The 20750-nt window shown below is 41.8% G+C and overlaps 1 pseudogene; it reads left to right on the top strand.

Moving 5' to 3' along the window:
- The first annotated feature begins 15634 nt into the window (after nucleotides 1-15634).
- LOC106592321 (GTPase IMAP family member 7-like) lies at nucleotides 15635-19697 on the top strand (annotated as a pseudogene).
- The last annotated feature ends 1053 nt before the right edge of the window (nucleotides 19698-20750 follow it).

Raw genomic sequence — 20750 nt, 5'->3', positions numbered from 1 at the left:
TGTTTATAACTATAACAGCTGATGTTTAACTCTGTAACAGCTGATGTTTAACTCTGCAACAGCTGATGTTTAAAACTCTGCAACAGCTGATGTTTATAACACTGTAACAGCTGATGTTTATAACTCTGTAACAGCTGATGTTTAACTCTGTAACAGCTGATGTTTGTAACTCTAACAGCTGGTGTTTGTAACTCTGTAACAGCTGATGTTTATAACTCAGTAACAGCTGATGTTTATAACTCTGTAACAGCTGATGTTTATAACTCTGTAACAGCTGATGTTTATAACTCTGTAACAGCTGATGTTTATAACTCTGTAACAGCTGATGTTTATAACTGTAACAGCTGATGTTTAACTCTGTAACAGCTGATGTTTAACTCTGTAACAGCTGATGTTTCTAACTATGCAACAGCTGACGTTTATAATTCTGTAATAGCTGATGTTTATAACTCTGTAACAGACGATGTTTATAACTCTGTAACAGCTGATGTTTATTACTATGCAACAGCTGATATTTTATAATACTGTAGCAGCTGATGTTTATAACTCTAACAGCTGATGTTCGTAACAGATTATATTTATAACTCTTTAACAACAGATGTTTATAATTCTGTAACAGCTGATGTTTATAACTATGCAACAGCTGATGTTTTATAACACTGTAGCAGCTGATGTTTATAAGTCTGTAACAGCTGATGTTTATAACTCTGTAACAACTAATGTTTATAACTCTGTAACAGCTGATGTTTATAACTCTGTAACAGCTGATGTTTATAACTCTGTAACAGCTGATGTTTAACTCTGTAACAGCTGATGTTTAACTCTGTAACAGCTGATGTTTATAAGTCTGTAACAGCTGATGTGTAACTCTGTATCAGCTGATCTTTAACTCTGTAACAGCTGATGTTTATAACTCTGTAACAGCTGATGTTTATAACTCTGTAACAGCTGATGTTTATAACTATGCAACAGCTGATGTTTTATAACACTGTAGCAGCTGATGTTTATAAATCTGACAGCTGATGTTCATAACAGTTTATATTTATAACTCTTTAACAACAGATTTTTATAATTCTGTAACAGCTGATGTTTATAACTGTAACAGCTGATATTTATAACTCTGTAACAGCTAATGTTTATAACTCATCTCTCGGCACATCCAGCCCATCCGTTATCTCAGCCAATCATGGCTAGCAGGAAGGTTCCTGTCTTTTTCCGTGGCTAAACCGACGAGGCTCTTATTTGCAGATGGCATGCACGTTTTTTTTTAAGGCATTTCTGCCAAACAAGCAGTGAAGTAGTGCCTAGCTTCTTGAATCAGGTCACATATGAACATTCTATCATTAATGATTTCAAAAAGATAAGAGGATTTATCCTGATTCAAAAACCCTCACATATATCCTTTTCACAAGGGTTATGCAAATATAGTAAGTCTATCACAGATCTCGTTGGTGTCCGGTTACTAAGCAAATGTTTCGTAAGCTAAACTGACTGTTACACACAAGGAAATAGAATCCGGGTACACAGGCTACGTTGCCACACCTTTTACTGGAAATTACATTAGAAACACACCTCGTGATGAGAAGGACGTCATTCCATCAAAACACAACTCATGATGAGAAGGACGTCAATCCATCAAAACACACCTCGTGATGAGAAGGACGTCATTCCATCAAAACACACCTCGTGATGAGAAGGACTGTGAGGGAAGTCAGTGCATCATGTTGATGACTTCAGAACAAAGCAGACATTTCATCCACCTGTGGTAAGAGATAGGTATCTAAATAGGAAGGACTGTCTGAAACACATCAGCACATGTGGGATGTATCACAAATGGCACCCTATTCCCTTTACAATACTTTTCACCAGGGCCCTAGTGCACTACTTTGACCAGGGCCCTAGTGCACTATAAAGTAAACAGGGTGCCATTTGGGACAAACACCACAGGTATCTCCCACAACACAAACCCAATGGGGATATGTAAGTTCCCTAAATCTCATATTCAACATCAACACAATGTTTAGCATATGTAGAGTTTCTGTAATACACATGATATACAGTGTTCTATTTGTGACACTCGAGGTGCGGGTTTATAGTCACCAGACTTGTTACGGTTTGTTCTCATATCTGTTGATATAGTGAATGACCATAACATCCAAGACTATAATAAAATGAATTGATCTTGTTCTACACGTTTGTTCTGAGAGGTGGAGGAAAGAACAGCAGACAGAATGAGTTGAAATATAAAGTCAAGAAGGAGATTTAAGATTGACATCACCAGTAGTAGTTCAGACGGTGGTAGCAGCACCAGTAGTAGTTCAGACGGTGGTAGCAGCACCAGTAGTAGTTCAGACAGTGGTAGCAGCACCAGTAGTAGTTCAGACGGTGGTAGCAGCACCAGTAGTAGTTCAGACGGTGTTAGCAGCACCAGTAGTAGTTCAGACGGTGGTAGCAGCACCAGTAGTAGTTCCTGTTACAGCTGTTTTAACGGGTATTGTCATTGTTCAATGCCTTTGAAAAGACTGAAATGCCCTGGCATATAAAGATGTGGAAGATAAGCGGTTGGAGTGGGAAATACACTCAGAGTGATTTAAGTGTAGCAGTACAGTAGATTAATACGGTACAATGTGAATCAACAGACGTCAGATACACTGAGTGCAGACACACATCTTTTCTTTTTACATACAACATGACTGATAACACTTTACTTGACATCCAGCATCATAACAGGTTATAACACGGTCATAATCATGTCTTAAAGCCAGGCACCACAGGCTAATAGGATTTATTTTGTTTGTTTACTCTCATCAGACTGACACTTTACCAGTTCAAAGTAAACATATATGCAAGTTTTATTTATTTTAAAATTGAAATATGCAAAGGAAGCAAAGCCTCCTTAAATATGCGCTATTTTGCAAATTGTGAGAATCTGTTTTTCAAGACATTGCTTCGAGGCAGAATTTTGTTGCTTTGTTTTACTGTGATAAGACACTCAATGGTCAGACTTTTACAGAACAGTTTATCAAAATATTGTCATTTCATGGAATTAGTTATTCACATGTATGACAGGTGCATATTTTGCATATATTTTACAGATATTCTACACAGTCATAGCTATGTCATAATATGTCATAACAGCTGCCATAACGTGTCATAGCCTGTCATAATATGTTCATAACACTGTCATGACACATATATTTAGACCTGTTGTGACATATCTTGCATTATTTTATGGCTGGTTATGACACCTACATAAGAGTCAAAACACACAGAACCTACCACTGTAGTTATTTTATGGCTGGTTATGACACCTACATAAGAGTCAAAACCCACAGAACCTACCACTGTAGTTATTTTATGGCTGGTTATGACACTTACATAAGAGTAAAAACCCACAGAACCTACCACTGTAGTTATTTTATGGCTGGTTATGACACCTACATAAGAGTCAAAACCCACAGAACCTACCACACAAGGCAAAACATGGGATGAATGCAGGAGCAGATTTCAGGAGCAGGACAATACACCCTATTTTTGACTGATGACTGACATAAGTGCATGATAGGCCTATCTGGCTCATATGATTAGGGTGGTCATAATGCTTCTTGATAGTGTCATAAAGTGTATTTTCTACAAGTTTAATTTAAAATATGAAAAAAAAACATGACTGTTTCTCTCAGTCTCATGACAAAATTTTGCATTAATCCTGGTCATCAGCAACAGAGCATTGGGGTAGGTGCATGTATGACATCAATGTGTGCGCAATTACAATGATAATTTAATGGTCAAAGGTCAATTTCAGAAAATGATATAGGCTATGGTGTAATGGAATGTTTTGCCGTGTGTGGTAGGTTCTGTGGGTTTTGACTATGTAGGTGTCATAACCAGCCATAAAATAACTGCAGTCGTAGGTTCTGTGTGTTTTGATTCTTAGGTAGGTGTCTTAACCAACCATAAAATAACTACAGTGGTAGGTTCTGTGTGTTTTGACTATGTAGGTGTCATAACCAACCATAAAATAACTACAGTGGTAGGTTCTGTGGGTTTTGACTCTTATGTAGGTGTCATAACCAACCATAAAATAACTACAGTGGTAGGTTCTGTGTGTTTTGACTCTTATGTAGGTGTCATAACCAGCCATAAAATAACTACAGTGGTAGGTTCTGTGGGTTTTGACTCTTATGTAGGTGTCATAACCAACCATAAAATAACTACAGTGGTAGGTTCTGTGTGTTTTGATTCTTATGTAGGTGTCATAACCATCCATAAAATAACTACAGTGGTAGGTTCTGTGTGTTTTGATTCTTATGTAGGTGTCTTAACCAACCATAAAATAACTACAGTGGTAGGTTCTGTGTGTTTTGATTCTTATGTAGGTGTCATAACCAACCATAAAATAATGCAAGATATGTCACAACAGGTCTAAATATATGTGTCATGACAGAGTTATGACCATATTATGACAGGTTATCACAAGTTATGTCAGTTGTAAGACATATTATGACATGGTTATGACCATATAGTGTTACCATTTTAAGTGTTTCTAAAATCCTCTATGTGAAAAATGAATGGTGGAAAAATGATTGGAACCATTTCCCTGTTTGACAGCTAGGTTTTATGGGTATTATGACTCGTACTGTGGTATTCTATGGAGTTGGAAAGAAACAGATCTGGGACCAGGTTAGGAAACTATAAAGTTACAACCACAGTATACAGTTACATTTCAAAATGCAGTTTTATTTGTTATTTCATTTTTAACCTATTTTTTTCCCCGAAGTAGACTTCTATGTATCCAACACATTTCATTTTATCCAAAGATGTGGCCTATCTTATGATTCTGGCAAGCAGCCAAGGTTGAACAGCGATACCCAATCAAAATTCAGATTTAGCCTATTCTGAGTAGAATAATGTTTGCCTAGCAACATTCTCTCATTGGTAAGGTGCAGCACTTTAGTTTTGCATGAGTTTTAGACGATTCCATTGGTCGTTGAGGTAAATCTCCACCTACCCGGGGCATGTGGCTATGCAAAACCAGCAGGCCCACTGCTTCAGCTCTCTCAGTGTCAACAGGGGACAACAATTAACAGATCAGTACAACTGCACTAAAAGTGAGTATTCAACTTAACTACCTTAGAAATTAAATGTTGTACAACAATCTACTTAAAGTATTTGAATAACTGTAGCACAATATTAAGTAGACATTTTATTGATAACAGGTCTGTTAATATTTATGCGTAAATAATCATATGATTACAGTTTGTTTGTATTTATACACGTTTTAATATTGTAGAATAGTGAAAGGAGAAACATGGTTAGATTTTTACCTGAAACATTTACCTTGTTTAGTGCAAAGATAGTGCAGTATACTGTACCTTGTTTAGTGCAGAGATAGTGCAGTATACTGTACCTTGTTTAGTGCAGAGATAGTGCAGTATACTGTACCTTGTTTAGTGCAGAGATAGTGCAGTATACTGTACCTTATTTAGTGCAGAGATAGTGCAGTATACTGTACCTTGGTTAGTGCAGAGATAGTGCAGTATACTGTACCTTGGTTAGTGCAGAGATAGTGCAGTACACTGTATCTTGTTTAGTGCAGAGATAGTGCAGTATACTGTACCTTGGTTAGTTCAGAGATAGTGCAGTATACTGTACCTTGGTTAGTGCAGAGACAGTGAAGTATACTGTACCTTGGGTCAACACCCATCTTATAGCAGGTTGTTGCTGTGAGGGACACACCTGCAGGTTTTTGTCAGTACTGACTAAGGTCGTGTTTCACTGCTTAGCCGTTGCATGAATCAACCAATGGATGACTGATAGATTGTGGTGTCTGTGTGTGACACAGTGGGCTCTGAGTATCTGGGCAGACAACCAATGTTGAGTTGTCAGGAGGAACTTGATAATAGCAACACCCAATCAGAATTCAGACTCTGCCTGTCCTGATTTGAATTATCTTTGCTTAGTAACACTCTCTCATTGACTATAAATGACTAGTTACAGGGGAAATGAAACTTAACTCGAAATGTACAAGTGACTGCCAAAATAAAATAAACACTTGTGAAATTGAGGCTTCTGGCTGCTCTGTTATGGTGCGGGGTGTAATATTTGTGTTGTGGAGAAATGACCAGGCAGGAGTACAGTTAGTTTTCGTTTAGTCAAAACCTCTCGTGCTCTACAGCCCCCGGCCCAATGGTGCACATGTGTATTTCCTATTAGGTGTAGTAACGTAACACTGCCCTAATACATCACTGCTTAGTAACAGCATAGTAACTAATATAAATGGATGTAGATCCCAGATATTACACTCCTCCCCCATAGTGTTTAACTCCCAGAGAACAAGGTAAATATGTTAGGGAACTACTAATGCAATATCTGAACAATGCATTCTTAAACATTTTTCAACTACTGGGTTGAAGCAGACTTTTCAGAGCCCAGCACAAATCCAGGGGATTATTCTGCCCCGAAGATGGAGTTTGTGTCCTAATAACTAACCTATGTAATGTCATTTTTCTTTCCTTTTATCTAGGACATATTAACTTCTATGGGCTAGGTGGGATGTGAGCGTCCCACGCAATTCAACAGCCAGTGGTAGAGCGTGGCGCGAAATTCAAAACAGCAAAAATCTAATGATTTCAATTTCTCAAACAATCAACTATTTTACACCATTTGAAAGATAAGACTCTCGTTAATCTAAACACATTGTCCGATTTCAAAAGGCTTTACAGCGAAAGCAAAACATTAGATTATGTTAGGAGAGTACATAGCCAGAAATAACCACACATTTTTTAAGCAAGCATATATGTCACAAAAACCCAAAACACAGCTAAATGCAGCACTAACCTTTGATGATCTTCATCAGATGACACTCCTGAGTGGGTCGGTTTGGAGCGAGCAGTCGCACTACGCTTCGCTCCACAGGTAATATTACACTTCGCTACATTACAACGGCTTGATTTGTCTGATCTGAGCAATCTGAGCAATTCTTCTTAGCTAGCTACATAGCCGTCTTTGTATCAAAGATAACTGTGTAGTTTAGAGTAATCAGAGTAAACATCGAGGCTAGCTATCTTCGTCATCCTAACATAGTCAACACTGCTAGCTGCTAGCTAGCTAGTCATCACTGCTAGCTAGCCAACTTAATCTGACTAGCAGCACTGCAGAAACTATTACATTACAACGGAACGACTTGATTAGTGCGGTGTTAGTGTTAGTTAGCCAGCTACATAGTTGTCTTTGCTGTCTCTGTATCTAAGATAATTGTGTAGTTTGAGTAATTATCGAGGTGAGCTAGCCAGCCGCGACGCGGCGCCAGACTTAGTCAACACACCTAGTCATCATTAACCCACTGCTAGCTAGCCAACCGTTACCGACTAGCAGCGCTGTAGTTACTAATACTTTACAACGGAACGATTTGACTAGTGCAGTGTTAGCTAGCTAGCTACTTAGTTGTCTTTGTCATAGCTTGATAATTGTGTAGTCTAGTAATTACCGAGGTTAGCTAGCCAGCCATTGAGGTCAGCTAGCCAGCTATTTCCGTCCCCCGCGACGCCATTTTCCCTAACCCAGCCAACTATTACCGACGAGCAGCATTGTAGAAACTAAATACATTACAAGGACGTCTTGATTAGTGTTATGTTAGCTAGCTAGCTACAAAGTTGCTTTGTATCATGACAAGGGGTAGTACTGAAACTATCGAGGTTACCTAGCCAGCTACACGTTCAAAGTCAACAACGCAGCCACTGCTAGCTAGCCTACTCCACCAGCCAGCAGTACTGTATCATTTTCGTCATTTTAGTCAATAAGATTTTTGCAACGTAAGCTTAACTTTCTGAACATTCGAGACGTGTAGTCCACTTGTCATTCCAATCTCCTTTGCATTAGCGTAGCCTCTTCTGTAGCTTGTCTACTATGTGTCTGTCTATCCCTGTTCTCTCCACTCTGCACAGGCCATACAAACGCTCCACACCGCGTGGCCGCTGCCACTCTAACCTGGTGGTCCCAGTGCGCACGACCCACGTGGAGTTCCAGGTCTCCGGCAGCCTCTGGAACTGCCGGTCTGCGGCCAACAAGGCTGAGTTCATCTCAGCCTATGCTACCCTCCAGTCCCTAGACTTCCTGGCGCTGACGGAAACATGGATTACCACAGAGAACACTGCTACTCCTACTGCTCTCTCCTCGTCTGCCTACGTGTTCTCGCATACCCCTAGAGCATCGAGCCAGCGGGGTGGTGGCACTGGAATCCTCATCTCTCCCAAGTGGACATTCTCTCTTTCTCCCCTGACCCATCTGTCTATCTCCTCATTTGAATTCCATGCTGTCACAGTTACCAGCCCTTTCAACCTTAACATCCTTATCATTTATCGCCCTCCAGGTTCCCTTGGAGAGTTCATCAATGAGCTTGACGCCTTGATAAGTTCCTTTCCTGAGGATGGCTCACCTCTCACAGTTCTGGGTGACTTTAACCTCCCCACGTCTACCTTTGACTCATTCCTCTCTGCCTCCTTCTTTCCACTCCTCTCCTCTTTTGACCTCACCCTCTCACCTTCCCCCCCTACTCACAAGGCAGGCAATACGCTTGACCTCATCTTTACTAGATGCTGTTCTTCCACTAATCTCATTGCAACTCCCCTCCAAGTCTCTGACCACTACCTTGTATCCTTTTCCCTCTCGCTCTCATCCAACACTTCTCACTCTGCCCCTACTCGGATGGTATTGCGCCGTCCCAACCTTAGCTCTCTCTCTCCCACTACTCTCTCCTCTTCCATCCTATCATCTCTTCCCTCTGCTCAAACCTTCTCCAACCTATCTCCTGATTCTGCCTCCTCAACCCTCCTCTCCTCCCTCTCTGCATCCTTTGATTTCCTCTGTCCCCTATCCTCCAGGCCGGCTCGGTCCTCCCCTCCTGCTCCGTGGCTCGACGACTCACTGCGAGCTCACAGAACAGGGCTCCGGGCAGCCGAGCGGAAATGGAGGAAAACTCGCCTCCCTGCGGACCTGGCATCCTTTCACTCCCTCCTCTCTACATTTTCCTCTTCTGTCTCTGCTGCTAAAGCCACTTTCTACCATTCTAAACTCCAAGCATCTGCCTCTAACCCTAGGAAGCTCTTTGCTACCTTCTCCTCCCTCCTGAATCCTCCTCCCCCTCCCCCCCTCCTCCCTCTCTGCGGATGACTTCGTCAAACATTTTGAAAAGAAGGTTGACGACATCCGATCCTCGTTTGCTAAGTCAAAGGACACCGCTGGTCCTGCTCACACTGCCCTACCCTGTGCTTTGACCTCTTTCTCCCCTCTCTCTCCAGATGAAATCTCGCGTCTTGTGACGGCCGGCCGCCCAACAACCTGCCCACTTGACCCTATCCCCTCCTCTCTTCTCCAGACCATTTCCGGAGACCTTCTCCCCTACCTCACCTCGCTCATCAACTCATCCTTGACCGCTGGCTACGTCCCTTCCGTCTTCAAGAGAGCGAGAGTTGCACCCCTTCTGAAAAAACCTACACTCGATCCCTCCGATGTCAACAACTACAGACCAGTATCCCTTCTTTCCTTTCTCTCCAAAACTCTTGAACGTGCCGTCCTTGGCCAGCTCTCTTGCTATCTCTCTCAGAATGACCTTCTTGATCCTAATCAGTCAGGTTTCAAGACTGGGCATTCAACTGAGACTGCCCTTCTCTGTGTCACGGAGGCTCTCCGCACTGCTATAGCTAACTCTCTCTCCTCTGCTCTCATCCTCCTAGACCTATCTGCTGCCTTTGATACTGTGAACCACCAGATCCTCCTCTCCACCCTCTCCGAAATGGGCATCTCCGGCGCGGCCCACGCTTGGATTGCGTCCTACCTGACAGGTCGCTCCTACCAGGTGGCGTGGCGAGAATCTGTCTCCGCACCACGTGCTCTCACCACTGGTGTCCCCCAGGGCTCTGTTCTAGGCCCTCTCCTATTCTCGCTATACACCAAGTCACTTGGCTCTGTCATATCCTCACATGGTCTCTCATATCATTGCTATGCAGATGACACACAATTAATCTTCTCCTTTCCCCCTTCTGACAACCAGGTGGCGAATCGCATCTCTGCATGTCTGGCAGACATATCAGTGTGGATGACGGATCACCACCTCAAGCTGAACCTCGGCAAGACGGAGCTGCTCTTCCTCCCGGGGAAGGACTGCCCGTTCCCTGATCTCGCCATCACGGTTGACAACTCCCTTGTGTCCTCCTCCCAGAGTGCTAAGAGCCTCGGCGTGACCCTGGACAACACCCTGTCGTTCTCCACTAACATCAAGGCGGTGACCCGATCCTGTAGGTTCATGCTCTACAACATTCGCAGAGTACGACCCTGCCTCACACAGGAAGCGGCGCAGGTCCTAATCCAGGCACTTGTCATCTCCCGTCTGGATTACTGCAACTCGTTGTTGGCTGGGCTCCCTGCTTGTGCCATTAAACCCCTACAACTCATCCAGAACGCCGCAGCCCGTCTGGTGTTCAACCTTCCCAAGTTCTCTCACGTCACCCCGCTCCTCCGCTCTCTCCACTGGCTTCCAGTCGAAGCTCGCATCCGCTACAAGACCATGGTGCTTGCCTATGGAGCTGTGAGGGGAACGGCACCTCCGTACCTTCAGGCTCTGATCAGGCCCTACACCCAAACAAGGGCACTGCGTTCATCCACCTCTGGCCTGCTCGCCTCCCTACCTCTGAGGAAGCACAGTTCCCGCTCAGCCCAGTCAAAACTGTTCGCTGCTCTGGCACCCCAATGGTGGAACAAGCTCCCTCACGACGTCAGGACAGCGGAGTCAATCACCACCTTCCGGAGACACCTGAAACCCCACCTCTTTAAGGAATACCTGGGATAGGATAAAGTAATCCTTCTAACCCCCCCTTAAAAGATTTAGATGCACTATTGTAAAGTGGTTGTTCCACTGGATATTATAAGGTGAATGCACCAATTTGTAAGTCGCTCTGGATAAGAGCGTCTGCTAAATTACTTAAATGTAAATGTAAATTATGTTATACAATACATGCATGTTTTGTTCAATCAAGTTCATATTTATATCAAAAAACAGCTTTTTACATTGGCGTGTGATGTTCAGAAATTGTATTCCCACCGAAAACTTCCGGTGAATTTACTAAATTACTCATGAAAAACGTTGACAAAATACATAACAATTATTTTAAGAATTATAGATACAGAACTCCTTTTTGCAATCTCGGTGTCAGATTTTAAAATAGCTTTTCGGCGAAAGCACATTTTCCAATATTCTGAGTACATAGCTCGGCCATCAAGGCTAGCTAATTTGACACCCGCCAAGTTCGGGGCAACCTAAACTCAGAATTACTATTAGAAAAATTGGATTACCTTTGCTGTTCTTCGTCAGAATGCACTCCCAGGACTGCTACTTCCACAACAAATGTTGTTTTTGTTCCAAATAATCCATAGTTATGTGCAAATATCTCCATTTTGTTCATGCATTCAGGTCACTATCCAAAGGATATGCGAGCTGCATATCGACACAAAAAAATTCAAAATGTTCCATTACCGTACTTAGAAGCATGTCAAACGCTGTTTAAAATCAATTTTTATGCTATTTTTCTCGTAAAATAGCAATAATATTCCAACCGGACAATACTGTATTCATTCAAAGAGGAAAATAAAAAAATGACGAGGTCTCGTGAATGCGCATTTCCATTAGTCACCAGGCAGACCACTCAGAAACCATATTTTGCCCAGAGACAGGAGATGCCCCAATCCACTTTCTGGTGGCTTTAGAGAGCCAATGGAATCCTTAGAAAGTGCAACATAACCCCACGGATACTGTAGTTTTGATAGACAAGCAAAAGCAGAACTACAAAATCGCAGACAGGCCACTTCCTGCTTGGAATCTTCTCAGGTTTTTGCCTGCCATATGAGTTCTGTTATACTCACAGACACCATTCAAACAGTTTTAGAAACTTTAGAGTGTTTTCTATCCAAATATACTAATAATATGCATATTCTCAGTTCTGGGCAAGAGTAGTAACCAGTTTAAATCGGGTACGTTTTTTTTCCGGCCGTGAAAATACTGCCCCCTAGACCAGACAGGTTAAAGTGTTTGTTTGTTTTACTGTCTGTTAACTCCTTAAACAGCTCAACTCACAGGTCAAGCTTTTGAGGTGCCCTTCGCTGTCGAATAGGATATCTCCGCTCCTCCTGGGCTTCTGGTGGCGGGCCAGGTTCGGGTGGAAATTCAGGCTCTGTCTTTCCCATACGTCCACAGTCAGGAGAATAGTCCTGGGGGTCATTATTGTTCTTGTTCTCTCGGCATGTCTCTGCTGGGGCGTTGGACCGTAGCAGATGATCCACATGAACGTTGACCTGGCGATGACCAATTTGGACTTGCTAAGTCAAAGGTGCTCTGCATTGCAAGATCACACCTGAGTTCCACAGGCGCTTGGGGTGTCTAAAATCATGTACCATCACCCTCTCTCCTTCTTTGAATTCTCTGACAGTCTTTGAGTGTCTGTCATGAGCTTTCTTCTGCTGTAGCTGGTGCTTTGCCACAGTGCTTGACAAGTCTGGTTTCAACAATGTCAGGCGGGTACGTGGTTGGCGTTTCAGAAACAGTTCAGCTGGTGTACATTCCGTTATTGTGTATGGTGTGTTACGGTAAGTAAACAGGAATCGGGGAAGCCTTTGGTGGGTGGGCACAGACTGAACCTCGAGTCTAGTCCATGCCTTCTTAAAGGTTTGCTCGGCTCATACCGCTGCTCCGTTTGATGCCGGATTGTAAGGTGGTGACAGGATGTGCCTTACTCCATTGTTCTTGAAAAACATTTCAAAATTGTTTGACGTAAAAGGAGGGCCATTGTCCGATACGAGCTCCTTGACTAGTCCAAAGGATGCGAACAGGTGTCTGAGAAGATTGATGGTCTTCTCAGCTGTGGTCAGTTGAGTAGGGAACACTTCCATCCACATGGAATGGACATCGACGACAACAAGGAAATGTTGCTTGTCAATCTCGGCGTAATCCACATGGATGCATTCCCAAGGTGTAGCAGCCCAAGACCATGGATGCAGAGGTGCAGCAGCAGGCTTGTTGCGAACAGCACAAGGTGAGCAGTGGCCTACATGCTGTGGAATGTCCTGATCTAGTCCAGGCCACCACAGATAACTGCTGGCGAGTGCTTTCATTCGAGTGATCCCTGGATGTCCCTCATGCAGGTCAGATAGCAGTCTCCTCTGGAATTTGTGAGGTACCACCACCCTTGATCCCCACAGAACACATCCTTGATCAGTGGACAACTGGTCTTTCTTGTCGATGAATGGACGAAGGTTATCGTCATTTATTAAGGTTGGCCAACTGCCTAATGTTAAGTCCAAGACTTTGGAAAGCACTGGGTCTTTCCTTGTTTCCTCTGCTATGTCTGAAGCAGATATGGGCAGTTCGTCGATGAGAGAGATCTGGAAGACTGCTCTATCATCTTCACTGTCGGAGTCACTATTGCATGGTAGTCTTGATAGTGCATCTGCATTTGAGTGATCACTGGATCGTCTGTACTCAATCTCGTAGTCGTAGGCTAACAATATCAAAGCCCAACGTTGCATTCGAAGTGCAGCAAGGGTTGGTATAGCTGATTTTGGTCCAAGGACGACCAACAGAGGCTTGTGATCTGTCAGCAGTTGGAACTTCCTACCGTAGAGGTGTTACGCCCGCCTCAAGGAAGAGGGAACGCAACACCCTGCTACAACTCAACTCTCTGTGGTGTGAAAGCGGTATGGGACTGTAGGTGTGAGTAAGGATGACAAAAGGCAGAGAATTACCATTTACAGGGAATTTTTTACGTCGCACGGTAAGTTTGGGGAAAAGGGGCTGGATGGAACCAAAGCAAGGAAAGTAAATATCAAAGCCCCCTCTACTACCTTACCTGCCTACCCACTACTTACCTAACTAGCACCACCTGGTGCACTAACCAAAATACAGGGGATGGTCCACCCAGGTCTTTCCTAGTGTGCATAGACAGTAAACTACTATGGGTTATGTATGCCCGCGGGCCTCTTGCCTAAGCACTCCCTAGGTGCCTTCCCCTTCCCCCCTGGGAACAAATGCAACAGGATATTCCAAATTACTTCACAACAAAATTGAGAAAAAAAACTAACTCAGGACATTAAAGAAGCTCTCTCTCTGAGCAACAAACTAACACAGAACATTACAATCAGCTCTCTTAGTAACAACCAACATGCTATAATCCTCAGCCATTAGCCTCCTCTCTCAGCAATCATGTCTCTCTATGAGCAACTGAACACCGGCTAATAAAGCTCAGAAAGAGTCGGTAATGGGATACAGCTGTATCCTGACAAGGGGGCGTGGTCAGCCAATTCTAGATTTAACTTTGGATTGGAGATGTTTGATGTGAGTCTTGATGAGCATTAAACTATGTAAACCATATGCCATGGCCGTCACACGATCTAAACCCAATTTTAAACTAGTGGGAGATTCTGGAGCGGCGCCTGAGACAGCGCTTTCCATCACCTTCAACAAAACACCAAAATGATAAGAGGGATGTGACAGTTGCAAAACCTATGCTAAGGCGCATTGAAGCAGTTTATGCATCTCGTGGTGGCACAACGTCCTATTAATACACATTATGTTGGTGTTTCCTTTATTTTGGCAGTTACCTGTAAGGTCCAGCTAATAGCTTCACCTCTCAGCAGGCGAGAACAATTAACGGATTTGTGCAATTACACTAACAATGAGTTTTCAACTTAACTACCTTACTAATGAAACGATGTACAATGATTACATTAGAAGACCTAGGCAACGAATACCCTGAATGCCAGTCTGTTTGTGCTATCATTACAACTCATTGTCATGGCTTGAGAGTGACCAAGGGAGTTGGAAAGACCACAAACAGATCTGGGACCAGGCTAGGCAACTACATATTTACATTTTAAAATGCTGTAAAAAAAAAAAAAAATTATATAACCTTTTTTATTTAACCTTTATTTAACCAGGAAGGGCTCATTGAGATTTAACATCTCTTTTTCAAGAGTGTCCTGACCAAGATAGACACCACCAAGTCATTACAGAAATTACAGAAAAACATGAAAAACTAACATAGAATTCACAAGAGTATAACAAAATCAAAAACAGCAAATTAAAAACATTGACATGTCAGGGAATCAGTCTCAAGATCATTCATCAGTGATTTAAAAATACCAAATCGGGACAAGTTCTTCCAGTTTAAAAGTTTAAAAGTATTGTGTAAGGCGTTCCAAGACGATGGCGCAGAGTACATAAAAGCCCTTTTACCAAATTCAGTTTGGACATTTGGAACAGTTAGCAGGATAAAGTCTAGCAAACGAAGAGAGTACCCACCACATTTCTGAACAATACAAATGCCCAAATGAAATGGTAGTAAACCCAAAATGGCTTTGTAAATAAAAGTATACCAGTGACTGAGCCTACGAGTGACTAGAGCAGGCCAGCCTTTTGGACATTTTTGTCTAAATTATTTATATAAATAGTGAATAAGAAAGGACCAAGTACAGAGCCTTGGGGCACACGATTACAGACAGACAATTTAACAGACATGAGCCCATCAAATTGAGTGAACTGAGTTCTATCAGACAGATAGTTAGCAAACCATGCAACTGCACTCGACAATCTCTCCCTTAGTATAGCATGATCAACTGTATCAAAAGCCTTAGCGATCAATAAAAAGTGAGACACAGTGCTGTTTTCTGTCAAGGGCTTCAGTGATATCATTTAAAACCTTCATGGCTGCTGTAATTGTGATATGTTTCTTCCTGAAGCCCGATTGGTACATTGATAAAATAGAGTTAGTAAATAAAAGCTATTTTAGCTGTTCACTCACAAGGGTTTCAAGTATTTTCACCAGGGGTAACAGCTTTGAGATTGGCCTATAATTATTTAACATAGATGGATCTCCCCCTTTTAAAAGTGGTAGGACATATGCTGATTTCCAGATCTTTGGAATTTCATTACATTCCAGGGTTAAATTAAACAGATATGTAAGTTGTTCATCTCAGCTGCCAGATTTAAAAAGCAGAGATCCAGAAGATCTGACCTGCAGGCTTTCTCTGATATAAGGATTTCAGGGCTTTATGTACCACCTGCATTGAGAATGTCAAAAAGCTACAAGTTTGACCAACTCTCACTGGTTCAACTACACAGGGTTGTACAAAGACAAAGGACACTGAATCAAACAGATGATACAAAGTGCTCATTGAAACAATTCAGCATTTCAGTTTTGTCATATACAGCAACAAAGTCCTTCAATACACAGGTAATTCATTAACGTTACTGTTTCCAGACTTACTAGCCTTCCAAAACTTTCTAGGGTCATTCAGGTTATCAGTGGTAACAGACATAAAATATTCAGACTTGGCCTTCCTGAGAAGAAAAGAACCCTTGTTTCGTAACTGCCTAAAAATAAGCAAATCAGCATCAGAACATGATTTCCTTGCTTTAGCCCAGGCTAGATTACGGTCATGAATAATACAAGACAGCTCAGAAGAAAAACATTTATTATCCCTCCCTTTATCTCTGAACCTGCTGAATGGGGCATGTTTGTTTACTATTTGGAAAAAACCATCATGAAAGAATTTCCAGGCCGTTTCCACATCAGGAATAAGCTCAATCTTGCTCCAGTCAAAATAAAACTAATCGTGAAGGAAAGCCTGCTCATTAAAACACTTTAAATTACTCTTACGAATAAAACGTGGGTTTGTCTTAGGAACCTTAGTATTTCTAACAGCAACAACAGCACAATGGTCACTTAAATCATTACAAAAAACACCAACAGCAGAATATTTATGTGGAACATTTGTCAATATCAAATCAAATCAATATACAGAAAAATCTATGATATACCTTAAAGGTGTCAGACACATTTCATTTTACTCAGAGATGTGGTCTACCTTCTGATCCTAGGCAGACAGCCAAAGTTAATTTGTCAGGAGGAGGTTGATTACAGCGACACCCTATCAGAATTCAGCCCCTGCCTGTCCTGAATTGAATTATTTTTGCCTAGCAACACTCTCTCATTGGCTAGAAGTGACTAGTTAGAGGGAAAACAAAACCTAACTGAATATAGTCTGTCACAGTCACAACAGGGAACAACAGTTAACAGATCAGTACAACTGCACTAAAAGTGAGTATTCAACTTAACTACCTTACTAATTAAATGTTGTACAACAATCTACAGTTTTCTAACAACTATAGCGCAGCACTAAGTTAATATTTAATTGATACCAGGTCTGTTGACCTTCTTGTATAAATAACCATGTTTAGAATATAATTGGATCCTGATACATCTTATGGAAACATTATGTTGACCTGAGAAGGGAATGTACTGTGTTTATCGACAGTTATACCACATAGCATTACTATTTTCATAGTTTAGATTTTTTTGAAAGTGAAATTGATGAGAAAAAAATTATAATTACGTGATAATGCCCGACAAGCCGGTGTTATTGGCACGGGTGTTGTTAGGTGTTGAAAATCATGTCACAGTGCCAATATATTTTCCAAACACCAGCTTCGAGGGCATTATCACTTTCATACAAGGTGTTACCAACACATTAAAATAATGATTGACATATTTTCATTCAAAAAGTTATTTGGATGTATTGATTCATATTATTTCATCCTTCCACGGGATATAGTCCACACACATCTAGGATTGTTACCTGGACAGTTCAACTACATATCATTAGTCTCTTTATAGTTTAGATTGTTTGAAAGTCAAATAGCTGAGAAGAAATTCTAATTCAGTTTATCCTCATTTGCAAAAAATGGAACTCGGACAAAAAGATGTGGACAAAATTTTTGTAATGAGGTCATTGTCTTTTACCATGTTTTGATTGGCCATTGTAACAGAGATGGAACGAGGTAAAGGAGGGACTCAGAGGACTCTGTTCCTGTTGACACTCTGTCTGCAAGCCTTCACTGGTCAATGCCAAGGTACACACACACACATACACACACAGTTTTCAGTAGCCTTTTATCAAGACACTATCAACTCAAGCACTTCTTGTCTGTTTCCACAGTTTCAGGGCAGCCCTCTGACCTGAGGATAGTTCTAGTAGGGAAGACTGGATCAGGGAAGAGTGCAACAGGAAACACCATCCTGGGGAGGGAGGTGTTTAAAGTGGAGGCTTCTCCAGTGTCTGTGACTGCTCAGAGTGAGAAACAGAGTGGAGTGGTGGATGGGAGGAAGACTGATGTCATCGACACCCCGGGGCTCTATGACACAAAACTGTCTCAAGAAGAGATGAAAAGTGAGATAGAAAAAAGCCATCTACATGTCAGTCCCAGGACCCCACGCCTTTCTGCTGGTGATCAGACTGGGGGTGAGGTTCACAGAGGAGGAGAGGAACACTGTTAAGTGGATCCAGGAGAACTTTGGAGAAGAAGCCTCAATGCACACCATCTTGCTGTTCACTCATGGAGATCAACTGGAGGGGAAATCAGTGAAGGAGTTTCTGAAACAGAGCCCAGAGCTACGGCAGCTTGTCACCAGCTGTGGAGGCAGATATCACTCCCTAATTAATGACAAGAGAAAAGACTACACTCAGGTTACAGAGCTGCTGGAGAAGATAGAGGAGATGGTGGAGGACAATGGAGGACAACACTACACCAGTGATGCCTATGAAGAGGCTCAGAGAAAGATCAGAGAGGAGATGATGTTTTACTGTAAACTGGCAGCATACAGCAGTCTAGCCACAACAGGACTAGGGATATTTTATGCTTCACCAGTATTGGTGGCAGCAGGTCTAGCTGCAGGCTTCAGCCAACGGTTTGAATGCACTAAGGAGATGCTAGGCTTTTAAAACACCAGTGGTGCGTTCAGTTGGTCTTAATGTTTCGCTATGTATGGCAATGGTATTTAGTGAATGATATAATAGTTATTTCAAAACCATTTGCAATGTTATAGATATGCTAGCCGTGCAGCAGGATGGGTCTAGCAGGGTGTGAACATGGAAAATGTTAACAAAACTCTTGCTGCACTGTACACAATCACCCTTTCATAGCCCATAGTTACAACGTTTCTCAACTTAAATCATGACCGTTTATTTTAGTGGAGGTGTATGTATTTAGTGGGGATACGTAGTATATATTAAATGGTACTGTATGTATTTAGTGGGGATACATAGTATGTATTAAATGGTAGTGTATGTATTTAGTGGGGATACATAGTATGTATTAAATGGTAGTGTATGTATTTAGTGAGGATACATCGCATGTATTAAATGGTAGTGTATGTATTTAGTGGGGATACATAGCATGTATTAAATGGTAGTGTATGTATTTAGTGGGGATACATAGTATATATTAAATGGTAGTGTATGTATTTAGTATATATTAAATGGTAGTGTATGTATTTAGTATATATTAAATGGTAGTGTATGTATTTAGTGGGGATACATAGCATGTATTAAATGGTAGTGTATGTATTTAGTGGGGATACATAGTATATATTAAATGGTAGTGTATGTATTTACTATATATTAAATGGTAGTGTATGTATTTAGTATATATTAAATGGTAGTGTATGTATTTAGTATATATTAAATGGTAGTGTATGTATTTAGTGGGGATACATAGCATGTATTAAATGGCAGTGCCTGTTTTTGTGGGGTGGTTGTATTATGGGTAGTGGGTACTGGCTGTGTAGGGATATAAAACACAACTGTTATTATGAATACTCTTGTTTCCAGTTGTTTTATACATCCTGATACAGTCCTTGAAATGCATTTTCCAGATTGCATTATTTCTTTAAAAAAAGTTATGTACAGCAGGATTTGATGTATGGATGACTCATAGTGAAGACTGGGTTCGTGCAGATAACCAACAATTTACGACGTTTGGAATGAGACTAACGTGAGGTAAAGAATAATTCATCATTAATTAGAAGATTAATTGATCAGATATTAAAATATCTGAACATTATATTAGGAAAATTATAACTTTGTAATCTGAATATTTTCCTTGGTGCCCCGACTTCCTAGTTAATTACATCTACCTGATTAGTTAATCACGTAATAATAATTACAGAGAATTGATTTGATAAACTAAAAACAAGTCTTCAGTTTAATGATGCCAAAGACATGACACAGTCATGGGTGAACAGGGAGTACAGGAGAGGGCTGAGAATGCACCCTTGTTTGCCCCAGTGTTGAGGATCTGCCGGGTGGAGATGTTGTTTCCTCTCTCACCACCTGGGGGCATCCCGTCAGAAAGTCCAGGACCCAGTTGCAGATGGCGGGGTCGAGTCCCAGGGTCTCGAGCTTAATGACAAGTTTGGAGGGTACTATGGTGTTAAATGTTGAGCTGTAGTCGATGAACAGCATTCTTACATAGGTATTCCTCTTGTCCAAATGGGTTACGGCAGTGTGCAGTGTGATTGCGATTGCGTCGTCTGTGGACCTAATGGGGCGGTAAGCAAATTGGAGTGGGTCTAGGCTGTCAGGTAGGGTGGAGGTGATATGATCCTTGACTAGTCTCTCAAAGCACTTCATGATGACGGAAGTGAGTGCTACGGGGCGATAGTCGTTTAGGTCAGTTACCTTGGATTTCTTGGGAACAGGAACAATGGTGGCCCTCTTGAAGCATGTGGGAACAACAGACTGGGATAGGGATTGATTGAATATGTCCGTAAACACACCAGTCAGCTGGTCTGCGCATGCTCTGAGGACACGGCTAGGGATGCCGTCTGCGCCGGCAGCCTTGCGAGGGTTAACACATTTAAATGTTTTAC

This window comes from Salmo salar, chromosome ssa02 (genome assembly GCF_905237065.1).
Source record: "Salmo salar chromosome ssa02, Ssal_v3.1, whole genome shotgun sequence".
NCBI lineage: Eukaryota > Metazoa > Chordata > Actinopteri > Salmoniformes > Salmonidae > Salmo > Salmo salar.
Note: the sequence above shows the minus strand (reverse complement) of the source record. Positions and strands in the feature narration are given on the sequence as shown.